The sequence below is a fragment of the Schistocerca cancellata genome, chromosome 6, assembly GCF_023864275.1.
Source record: "Schistocerca cancellata isolate TAMUIC-IGC-003103 chromosome 6, iqSchCanc2.1, whole genome shotgun sequence".
Lineage (NCBI taxonomy): Eukaryota > Metazoa > Arthropoda > Insecta > Orthoptera > Acrididae > Schistocerca > Schistocerca cancellata.
The window spans coordinates 90,115,772-90,126,160 of NC_064631.1; the positions used below are offsets into that span (position 1 = coordinate 90,115,772).

The following is a 10,389-nucleotide window of genomic DNA, read 5'->3' on the forward strand; positions in this document are numbered from 1 at the left end:
CTTTGGCCTTCCGTGTTTACCTACGTGCATGGTCCCTGTTTCATTCGCTGGTCGTTCCACAGTAGCAAACGGTGCATGAAGAGGTAATACACACTGTGGAGCAGGAGATCAGTGTTTAACGTCCCGTCGACAACGAGGTCATTAGAGACGGAGCGGAAGGAAATCGGCCGTGCCCTTTCAAAGGAACCATCCCGGCATTTGCCTGAAGCGATTTAGGGAAATTACGGAAAACCTAAATCAGGATGGCCGGAGACGGGATTGAACCGTCGTCCTCTCGAATGCGAGTCCAGTGTGCTAACCACTGCGCCATCCCGCTCGATACACACTGTGGGAAACGTTCTGTGTAAATACGACTTGCTGTAAGCGCATTGGAAGTAAGAGCACCCGAATGCATGTCTGCAAGCTTCTTAAACGTAAATTGATGCATCGTAGTCCTGTGTTACCAATATCGCAAGCACTACCGTATCGCATGAGATAGAACAAGAACGAAATCGAAGTAGCCTAACAGAGTGATGTGTAGTGCTGCACCCTAACGGCCGGGTTAGGTTCAACCGCTGCACGTGAGGCGAGGCCCACTAGAAAGACAGGCCTTGGTGCGTACGTCACAACACGTGACACTGCAGGTCTTACAGGTGCCAGTAGCGGTCTCTGGCGGAGAGCGTGTAACTATTTCAGACGAGTTTAATAATTCTCGACTGCGTGCTTATACGCATGCAAGTTCTCTATACCACACGACAAAATTAAGATCTTTAATCGGTAGCTTTACAAGTAAATATTGATTTCCTGTGGACCTTGCATCTAGCCGAGGATCCACGATGTATGACGGACAAGCCGACTATTTTTTTTTTTTATTATGTGTGTGTAGTGTGGACTGAAGAGATCATCCTTGATGACTTATTCTTCTAGGATGGGATGTAAGGATAAAAGGAAAACACTCTATTTATTACGCATTCAGTTAGGCTTGGGCACGCAATGGGTCCTTTAGCCTGCTGTCTTTGGTGATGTCTATCGCCTGTGGAGGGTGAAATGTGTCAAGGCTGTTATGTGTGACGGCTTCCTCGTGTTATGACAGATTGCCTACGGGGGGTGAATCGTTATTGACTTCGGTACGCGATACTTGTGCCATCTTGCAGGGTTTACCGTTCCTACCGATTGTAATTGTCGAACTTCGCCCCTAAGGGCATCGATCTTGTCAAAAACTCGTAGAGCCTTGTCATAGACCTTCTCTTGTATAGTGGTCTCGTGGAGTGCGGTGCGGATGTCGACGTTTCTTGTCCACCATGGAGCTCCTGTGATCCATCGATAGCAAATGTTTTGCAGCGCTTGGAGTTTGTTGTAGTTGGAGACGCACGTAGTTCCCCACGAGGTGGAGCCATACAACATTGTGGGTTCCACCGTTGCCTTATACAATTGGAGTTTAGTCTTAGGGTTGAGATCCTTACTCTTCAGGAACGGAATCAACGACCTGGCCATCTTCTGGGCTGCCGTCTTCTTGTCGTCAATATGCTGCGTAAAGAGTAATTTTTTGTCAAGGTAGACACCGAGATACTTCACTCCCGGCGACCATGGGATGAATTGGTCAGCTATTTGGAGTCTGTCGTTCAGAACTGGTTTCCTCCGTGTGAACATAACGGCTGCCGTCTTCGTCGGGTTGATCGTTATCTTATTTTGCAGCGCCCAGCGTTCCATTACAGCAAGTTGCCGTTGCATCCTAGCGATTAGCTGGTCCAAGTGTCGTCCAGTTGTCAGAAAGGCCGTATCGTCCGCATAAAAACTCGCCGTAACAAGGGGGACTGTTGGGATGCCATTTATATATAAGTTGAAAAGTAGAGGCGAAATGACAGAGCCCTGCGGAATTCCTGCGGAGATCAGTTTCATTTCGGAGTTTTTATCGTCGACTCGGACATAACAGTTTCCTGTCCTGCAGAAAGCTGTCTATGAGTCTAATGTAACAATCCGCAATAGGGGTAGTGCGATGCAGTTTGACGGTAAGGTTGGGCCGCCACACCTTATCGTAAGCTTTTTCTATGTCAAGGAAGACACCAATCGTGAAGTGCTGCTTGTTGTATCCTTCTTGTATCCGTTCGGTGATCCGTAGAAGTTGAAGTTCGGCAGGTAACTTGTCCTTGAAACCGAATTGTTCGGGTCGTATAACATCATGCGCTGTAAGCGTGTCATGGAGCCTCTGCAACAGCACTCTCTCGAGCACCTTGCCAAGGGTCGGCAAGAGGCTAATTGGCCGGTAACTGTTGGGTTCTGCTGGGTCTTTACCTGGCTTGGGTATTGGAACTACTCGAGCCGTCTTCCAAGCCGTAGGAAAATATCCCTGCAGAAGGCAGCTGTTGAGAATTCGGGTAAGGAGCACAGTTGGCTTCCTGGGCAACTGTTTCAAATCTGTGTTGCTTATGGAGTCGTTGCCCGCCGCATTATTCCGAGTCTTCCGGATAATTTTACGGATCTCTGCTGGTGTGGTGGGTTGTGGGCGGCTCTGCACAGGCGCAGCACGAAGAGCAGTCCATTCTGCTGTAACGACGGCTTCCTGTTCTTGCAGGCGGACGTCGTTCACGGGGGTCGCTGGTGTAGACATCTGTTCTTGGTAAGTCGTAGCATACAGCTCTGCCTGGGCGAGTTCGTCATAGAGGAGGCCATCTGGTCCTCTGATGGCTCGTTTAGGTGGCCGCTGGTGTCGTATGTTCTTGACTACCTGCCATTCGTTCTTGGTTCGAAGTAAGAATTCATCCATCTTATCTTCCACAAGCCGACTAGTGCCGCGTCAGAAGTTCGTTGCAGGAACTCTATACTAGAGGTCTGCATTATCTCCGATTTTTACCGGCGAGTCCCGGTCGCCCCTGTGGCTCTCGGGAGTCGGGAGTCTGCGGCCGAGCGTCCTCTTCCGCCGGCTGTGGGCAGCCGATCGCCAGCGCTCAACCGAGTGCGCCAAACGCTCGGCCGGTCGCCAGTGACCGGTAGACTCGGCGCCAGCGAGCGGCGCTTCGTCACACTCCTTGAGATCAGAGGCCACCGCTTCACATTAACCACTCATTTATTTCTTTTACAAATGTCTTTCGTTGTTTACTACCAGTTCTATGAGCTAAATAATACACTAGTATATGTTACATTTGATGTTTGTTAATATGTTGCAGACTACTGGAGTTTCGCCTTTCAGGTTATCATGTATTCCAGTAATTGTAACGTTAAAAACTGTAATGTCTGTATTTAGTATTTTGTTCCGTTCGGTAGGCAAACGGGAACACAGAAGTCTAATCATGGACTTGTGTAGCCTATCTCCAAACTCGGCCTCGTTTACGTTGTACTAATATTGAATGCAGGATCGGGAAGGAATGACGGGGTTAAAAGTAATACTCACGAAATTTTGTTGCACAAACGTTAATTTCTGAACAAATTATGAGCTGTAAATAACGTTACAAGTGAATCATGACTATACAATTCGTTTTTCGTCATTGGTGCTCCCTGATACACAGACGTCATTTGTGTTCCTGGAGCTATTACTACAGCTGGCAGTTTGAAATTCTTCCTGTGAAGTCAATGAAAGTGGAATCATACATTTATAGAGTTTGAGGAATGTTTCCTTACTTGTGATTACGTGGTATGTTGTGAATACTTACGTAATTGTGATGGATCAATAAGAGATCAACCACCTTGTCCGATACCAGGCAGGATCTTTTGCTGGACAGCAGGTGACCGGCCTGGCTAAAATTTCTCTCGCTGGCAGCACTAGTGGCAGGAATACAGAGAACTCTTCGGGCTACTACCGACAGCCTTGGATATAACCCCGCGTGCGTTTTCCACCACTGCAAAATTTTTCCTTCGGCACAGCTACAGTCGTATTTGGAGAGCGAAAGGTACTTGTTGAGTTCATTGGTAGTAACTGTGTGTCCATCTTCGTCGTCCTCATCCGAACTCCAGTCCATCCTGGACTTTTTCATGGGAAGAACTTGGTCACTGTTTGCTTGAATGGACTCTAAACACGAATGAAAATATCCTTAAGATATTCCTGACACCTTCAAATATATATACACCGTAGGTAGAATTACTGGTTACTAAACGACTATATTTACGGTGACATTTTATATATATCGCACAAATTACATCAAAACGCATTGTGGAATGTTTAAGCTGCGAAACCTTTCCCAAATATCACATTGTAGACGTAATAAATGTTGATCTAACGGAAGATGGCATATTAGACAAACAAACATCCGTTTACTAATTGGCTTCAGTGAATGAACCTTACCATTTACGGGCATTTCCGAGTACAATCGTCGAACTTCAGCATACGCGGCTTGCTAGGCTTGCTTTTCGTCTACTGTGAGTTTCTTCAAATGATGCCATGATGGCCATAGAACCGTGGCAACGTAATGGATAGCCTCAATTTTGCACTTCTCTGTGATGAAGTATGCTGCTGTCCTTTTTATTTTCGCCATGAGCTGAAAAGGAAACCCAATATACATAACTGTACTCTGATAATTCAACAGTTGTATAAAGGATCGTAGCCTATAGATAGTGTTCTTACTTCGTTGTCACTGTCTACTGGTTCACAATGATGTAACAGACTCTTGTACCACGGCAGCACACGTTCCAGTGTTGTTATCTTTGCAGTTTCCAAATCCAAACTCGCTTCTTTAAAGGGGATTAGAAAAGCGACAATGTCTCGTACGCATCCTTCTTGGAAGGTTTCTAAGAGTGTCGATTGCCCCCGGGATTCTAGTAGATCTCGGATATCGTCGATTTGACTTATGACGGAATTGAGCATTAACAGTATACTGTTCCACCGAGTTACAGCTTCTTGCTTCACCGAGTGCCGCAGACGCCCCGAGAGACCGGATCCCTTCAAATAGCCTACTATAGCTCTTGCTGATAGTAGACACGACAGGATTTCAGGGGCTCCGTCTTCTAAAAACGTCTCTTGAAATATGTGACGAAGCGCAGTCATCAAGCAGTGATCAAAGCAAGGCAAACGGTCGTAAGATTCGAGTGCCTTCTTCATATTAGCTTCTTGGTTGGTGACAAAGTAACATTTCGTAAGATCATTCTTGTTAATTCCTAACTCAAGCATCCGCTCTTCGATTTCGTGCCGTATGTTCTCTCCTGTCGTAGGTACGTCCGGAAACTCGGTTGTTATCAAAACAAGCGTTTCTAAATGGTTCAAACGGCTCTGAGCACTATGGGACTGAACTGCTGTGGTCATCAGTCCCCTAGAACTTAGAACTACTTAAAACTACCTAACCTAAGGACATCACACACATCCATGCCCGAGGCAGGATTCGAACCTGCGACCGTAGCAGCAGCGCGGCTCCGGACTGGAGCGCCTAGAACCACATGACCACCGCGGCCGGCAAGCGTTTCTAGCTGCCACTCATCATTCACATTATGCGACGTCACAGTCAAAATATTTCTCTTCTTGTAGTTATCAGACCACAGATCGGCGTCTTTAGCGCACATTTTGTTCTGTAAGGCACATATTAACTTGGGCACCATTGTCACCCGTATTTTGTCTACCTTTTCTTTAATATGCCGCGATACAGTGGTAGGGTGCGAAAGAACATCTTCTGTACTGACTTTGCCGTAAGTGGCGCCAACATTGATGAGCTCCTGCGAATAATTGTTGAAGCCAATCTTACTACAAGTATTTAACGGTAGCAAATCTAATCCTCTCATATCGACCAACCTATCAACAACAACTTTCTTTACGCTACTTGGTACTGCAAGTGGCCGGTGGACTTCTGCTCCCCATTTACTTTTGCAGTGCCGAATCGTACCTGTTGTGCTTGACTGGTACGAAACTATGGGATCACATGTGGTACATTGCACAAAACCAGCAGAAACCTGCGTGACAGGATCCACTACAAGTGCAAACGATTTCCAAGCTTCACTTTTCGCCTCCACTTCCGACATGTCTTTCTTCTTCAGGACTAATGAGCCGCTCCTAATTCTCTCCATAATACATGTCTTCGTTTCATGAATGGAACGTTTACGACCTATACTTGGTTTATCCATAACGCTGTCTGCGTTGCTCAAAGCCAGGTCGTCAACTGCGTTTACACACGCTTTCTAATGCGATTCGGCACTGTAGAGCGCGGCAGTTGTACTGTCACCGGCCGAGGTTGTGAGTACGCTCGAGCGCCCGGCAGTAGAGTTGGGCAACACGGTTCTTTTTCCCGATTCGATTCCCACGATTCAATCTCACATTGCGAATCGATTCGTACGATTCGTTCACGATTCTTTCACGATTCATTCTAGTCTGCGATGGCACGATTCTTACGGATTACAAAAAGTTCTACATCTTACTCACAGATGGCAGGACATGTCTGAAATTGACAATGCCGTTAGAATCGAACTGTGTCATGATAAGATACGGCAGAAGTAGTTCATTTATGGGTAAACAAGCATATGACGTTACAAGTGTGATTCTCGATTTATACGTGTAATGCCTTAATTGATGAAAGGTCACGTTTGATTTGATTGCATCCATTGTTTTATTTCAGTATGCCAGGAAAGAGGAGTTGATTTGTGCGAAAGGTGGTGCAAAATTACGTGGTATGCCAGTTTGGTTGTGTGTCTTGAACGTATCTAACTACAGACGTCTGTTTTATAGTAACAAAATCTAACAGTGAGGCAGACGTGGTTTGGCTCATATCATCCTATGTTTTTCTGTGGTAAGATGTCTTTCCACATCACCCTTGTAGTTCATAACGCAGCTTACAGCCCTCCCACAAGGCAAATTTAGCTTAACTTTCATTTCTTCTAAATACAAAGCATAGGTATTTTGCTTTTAATTTGTTTGAGAACTTGCCGCTGTCACTACTATTTACATGAGAAGACGACACCGCCAAGTGTCAGCTTGGTTTTCACGAGTAATATTTCGGCCCACGAACTTCGTTTGCTCGTTCCGAGCTTCCTTTGTTCACATGCATCCTCCACTTCACTGCCATCTGGCGGTCGTAATCATTAGGCACGACTCGGCATGATTCGAAAGTTGCCTTGGAAGCATAGCGTACTAAGAATCGATGAATCGTTGGAACTTGGAATCGTCACGGCTCGGAAACATACAATCGTTCTTACGATTCTTTTGAACGACGATTCGTCCGTATCACGATTCGATTCTTACGATTCTTTATTTAGAGTCGTTCAAATGAACGACTCATTCACGAATCGCCACAACTCTACCCGGCAGTGCTCGACAGTCCAACCGATAACCGAGAGGCGGGGGACAACCGGCCACATGGTGCATTAGACGGCCACAGCCGTATCGCAGCATGGGCCTTTCCCAGCCGTCGAGCAGCGGCACGAAATGGGAAATTCTCGGGCGGTTGTTTTCATCTAAATGCAGAGCTCTACTCTATACCTCGGTGGCCCCGCGTGCGGCGATGTACATCCACGGTGACGTCACATGTTCAACATTTTTCATCCGTTTTTGGGGTATTTCCCGACATTTGTGGTCCCATGTGTCTCATATTAAATTACTTGTCCCGACGTAAACTACCTCATTGCAGGGGTTTTTAAACGTTACTAAGAATCACCGTGTATACAGGGTGACTCACCTAACGTTACCGCTGGATATACAGGGTTATTACAAATGATTGAAGCGATTTCACAGCTCTACAATTACTTTATTATTTGAGATATTTTCACAATGCTTTGCACACACATACAAAAACTCAAAACGTTTTTTTAGGCATTCACAAATGTTCGATATGTGCCCCTTTAATGATTCGGCAGACATCAAGCCGATAATCAAGTTCCTCCCACACTCGGCGCAGCATGTCCCCATCAACGAGTTCGAAAGCATCGTTGATGCGAGCTCGCAGTTCTGGCACGTTTCTTGGTAGAGGAGGTTTAAACACTGAATCTTGCACATAACCCCACAGAAAGAAATCGCATGGGGTTAAGTCGGGAGAGCGTGGAGGCCATGACATGAATTGCTGATCATGATCTCCACCACGACCGATCCATCAGTTTTCCAATCTCCTGTTTAAGAAATGCCGAACATCATGATGGAAGTGCGGTGGAGCACCATCCTGTTGAAAGATGAAGTCGGCACTGTCGGTCTCCAGTTCTGGCATGAGCCAATTTTCCGCGGGCTACGCGTGAAACTTACCCGCGCGCGTGCAACCGTTTCTTCGCTCACTGCAGGCCGACCCGTTGATTTCCCCTTACAGAGGCATCCAGAAGCTTTAAGCTGCGCATACCATCGCCGAATGGAGTTAGCAGTTGGTAGATCTTTGTTGAACTTCGTCCTGAAGTGTCGTTGCACTGTTATGACTGACTGATGTGAGTGCATTTCAAGCACGACATACGCTTTCTCGGCTCCTGTCGCCATTTTGTCTCACTGCGCTCTCGAGCGCTCTGGAGGCAGAAACCTGAAGTGCGGCTTCAGCCGAACAAAACTTTATGAGTTTTTCTACGTATCTGTAGTGTGTCGTGACCATATGTCAATGAATCGAGCTACAGTGAATTTATGAAATCGCTTCAATCATTTGTAATAGCCCTGTATTTCGTAAACTACATCAAATACTGACGAACCGATTCCACAGACCGAACGTGAGGAGAGGGACAAGTGTAATTGTTTAATACAAACCATACAAAAATGAACGGAAATATGTTTTTTAACACCTACGTTTTTTTAAATGGAACCACGTTAGTTTTGTTAGCACATCTGAACATATAAACAAATACGTAATCAGTGGCGTTTGTTGCAATGTAAAATGTTAATTACATCCGGAGATATTGTAACCTAAAGTTGACGCTTGAAACCTCCGACGTTCAGTTGCGTGTTGTAACAAACACGGGCCACGGTCGGCGAGCAGCATCTGCAGGGACATGTTTACGATGACGACCGCGTTTACGAGTGTGGCTGTAGTGCACTGTTGTGGTTTGGTGTAGCTGTCGCAGTGTCCGCATGTAGCGCTTGCTGCTATTGTTATTCTGCATTCGTCTCCGCACGCAGACCAACTGTAGTACACCGTGTTACCAGACGTCTGTGGTAGTGTAGTGTTGCAGGAACTGTGACCATGGTGTATTCGAACTCCGAAAAGGCGGAGATGATACTCATCTATGGCGAGTGTCGACGAAATGCAGCTGAAGCCTGCAGGGTGTATGCAGAACGGTACCCGGACAGAGAGCATCCAGCGTGCCGCACATTGCAAAACATCTACCGCCAACTGTATGCAACAGGTATGGTCGTAGCACGCAAACGGGTCCGTAACAGGCCCGTCACAGGAGAAGCGGGTGCAGTTGGTGTGTTAGCTGCTGTTGCCATGAACCCACACATGAGTACAAGGGGCATTGCGAGAGCCGGTGGACTGAGTCAAAGTAGTGTCATGCGCATACTGCGTCGTCACCGCTTTCACCCGTTTCATGTGTCGCTACATCAGCAGTTACATGGTGATGACTTTAATCATCGAGTGCAATTCTGTCAATGGGCATTAACAGAGAATGCGTTGCAGTTCTACCTGTTTACCGATGAAGCGGTTTGCACAAACCACGGGGCAGTGAATCTACGGAACATGCATTACTGGTCCGTGGACAATCCTCGCTGGCTCAGACAGGTAGAGCGACAGCGACCGTGGACTGTAAATTTATGGTGCGGAATCATTGGCGACCACCTCATTGGTCCTCACTTCATTGCAGGGGCCCAAACAGCTGCAACGTACATCGCGTTTCTACAGAATGATCTGCCAACGTTGCTCAAAAATGTCCCACTGGAAACGTGTCGACGTATGTGGTATCAGCATGATGGTGCACCTGCACATTCCGCAATTAACACTAGGCTGATCCTTGACAGGATGTTCGACGGACGTTTCACAGGACGTGGAGGACTCATAAATTGGCCAGCCCGTTCTCCTGATCTTACACCTGTGGACTTCTTTCTGTGGGGTACGTTAAAGGAGAATGTGTACCGTGATGTGCCTACAACCCCAGAGGATATGAAACAACGTATTGTGGCAGCCTGCGGCGACATTACACCAGATGTACTGCGGCGTGTACGACATTCATTACGCCAGAGATTGCAATTGTGTGCAGCAAATGATGACCACCACATTGAACATCAATTGGCCTGACATGTCGGGACACACTCTATTCCACTCCGTAATTGAAAAGGGAAACCACGTGTGTACGTGTACCTCACCCCTCATGGTAATGTACATGTGCGTCAGTGAAAAAGACCAATAAAAAGGTGTTAGCATGTGGACGTAATGTGCTGTTCCAGTCTCTTCTGTACCTAAGGTCCATCACCGTTCCCTTTGGATCCCTACGTAATTCGGTGCTCTCCGATACACACGATCGAACAGCGGAGGAGTGGTACTCAAGCGTCAACTTTAGGTTACAATATCTCCGGATGTAATTAACATTTTACAATGCAACAAA

General features: G+C 46.6%; 1 non-coding gene across 1 annotated transcript; it reads right to left on the minus strand.

Moving 5' to 3' along the window:
- Positions 1-243: 243 nt before the first annotated feature.
- Positions 244-316, minus strand: Trnaa-cgc (transfer RNA alanine (anticodon CGC)). The gene has a single exon. It is a non-coding gene; the product is annotated as a tRNA-Ala (tRNA).
- Between the last annotated feature and the right edge of the window lie 10,073 nt (positions 317-10,389).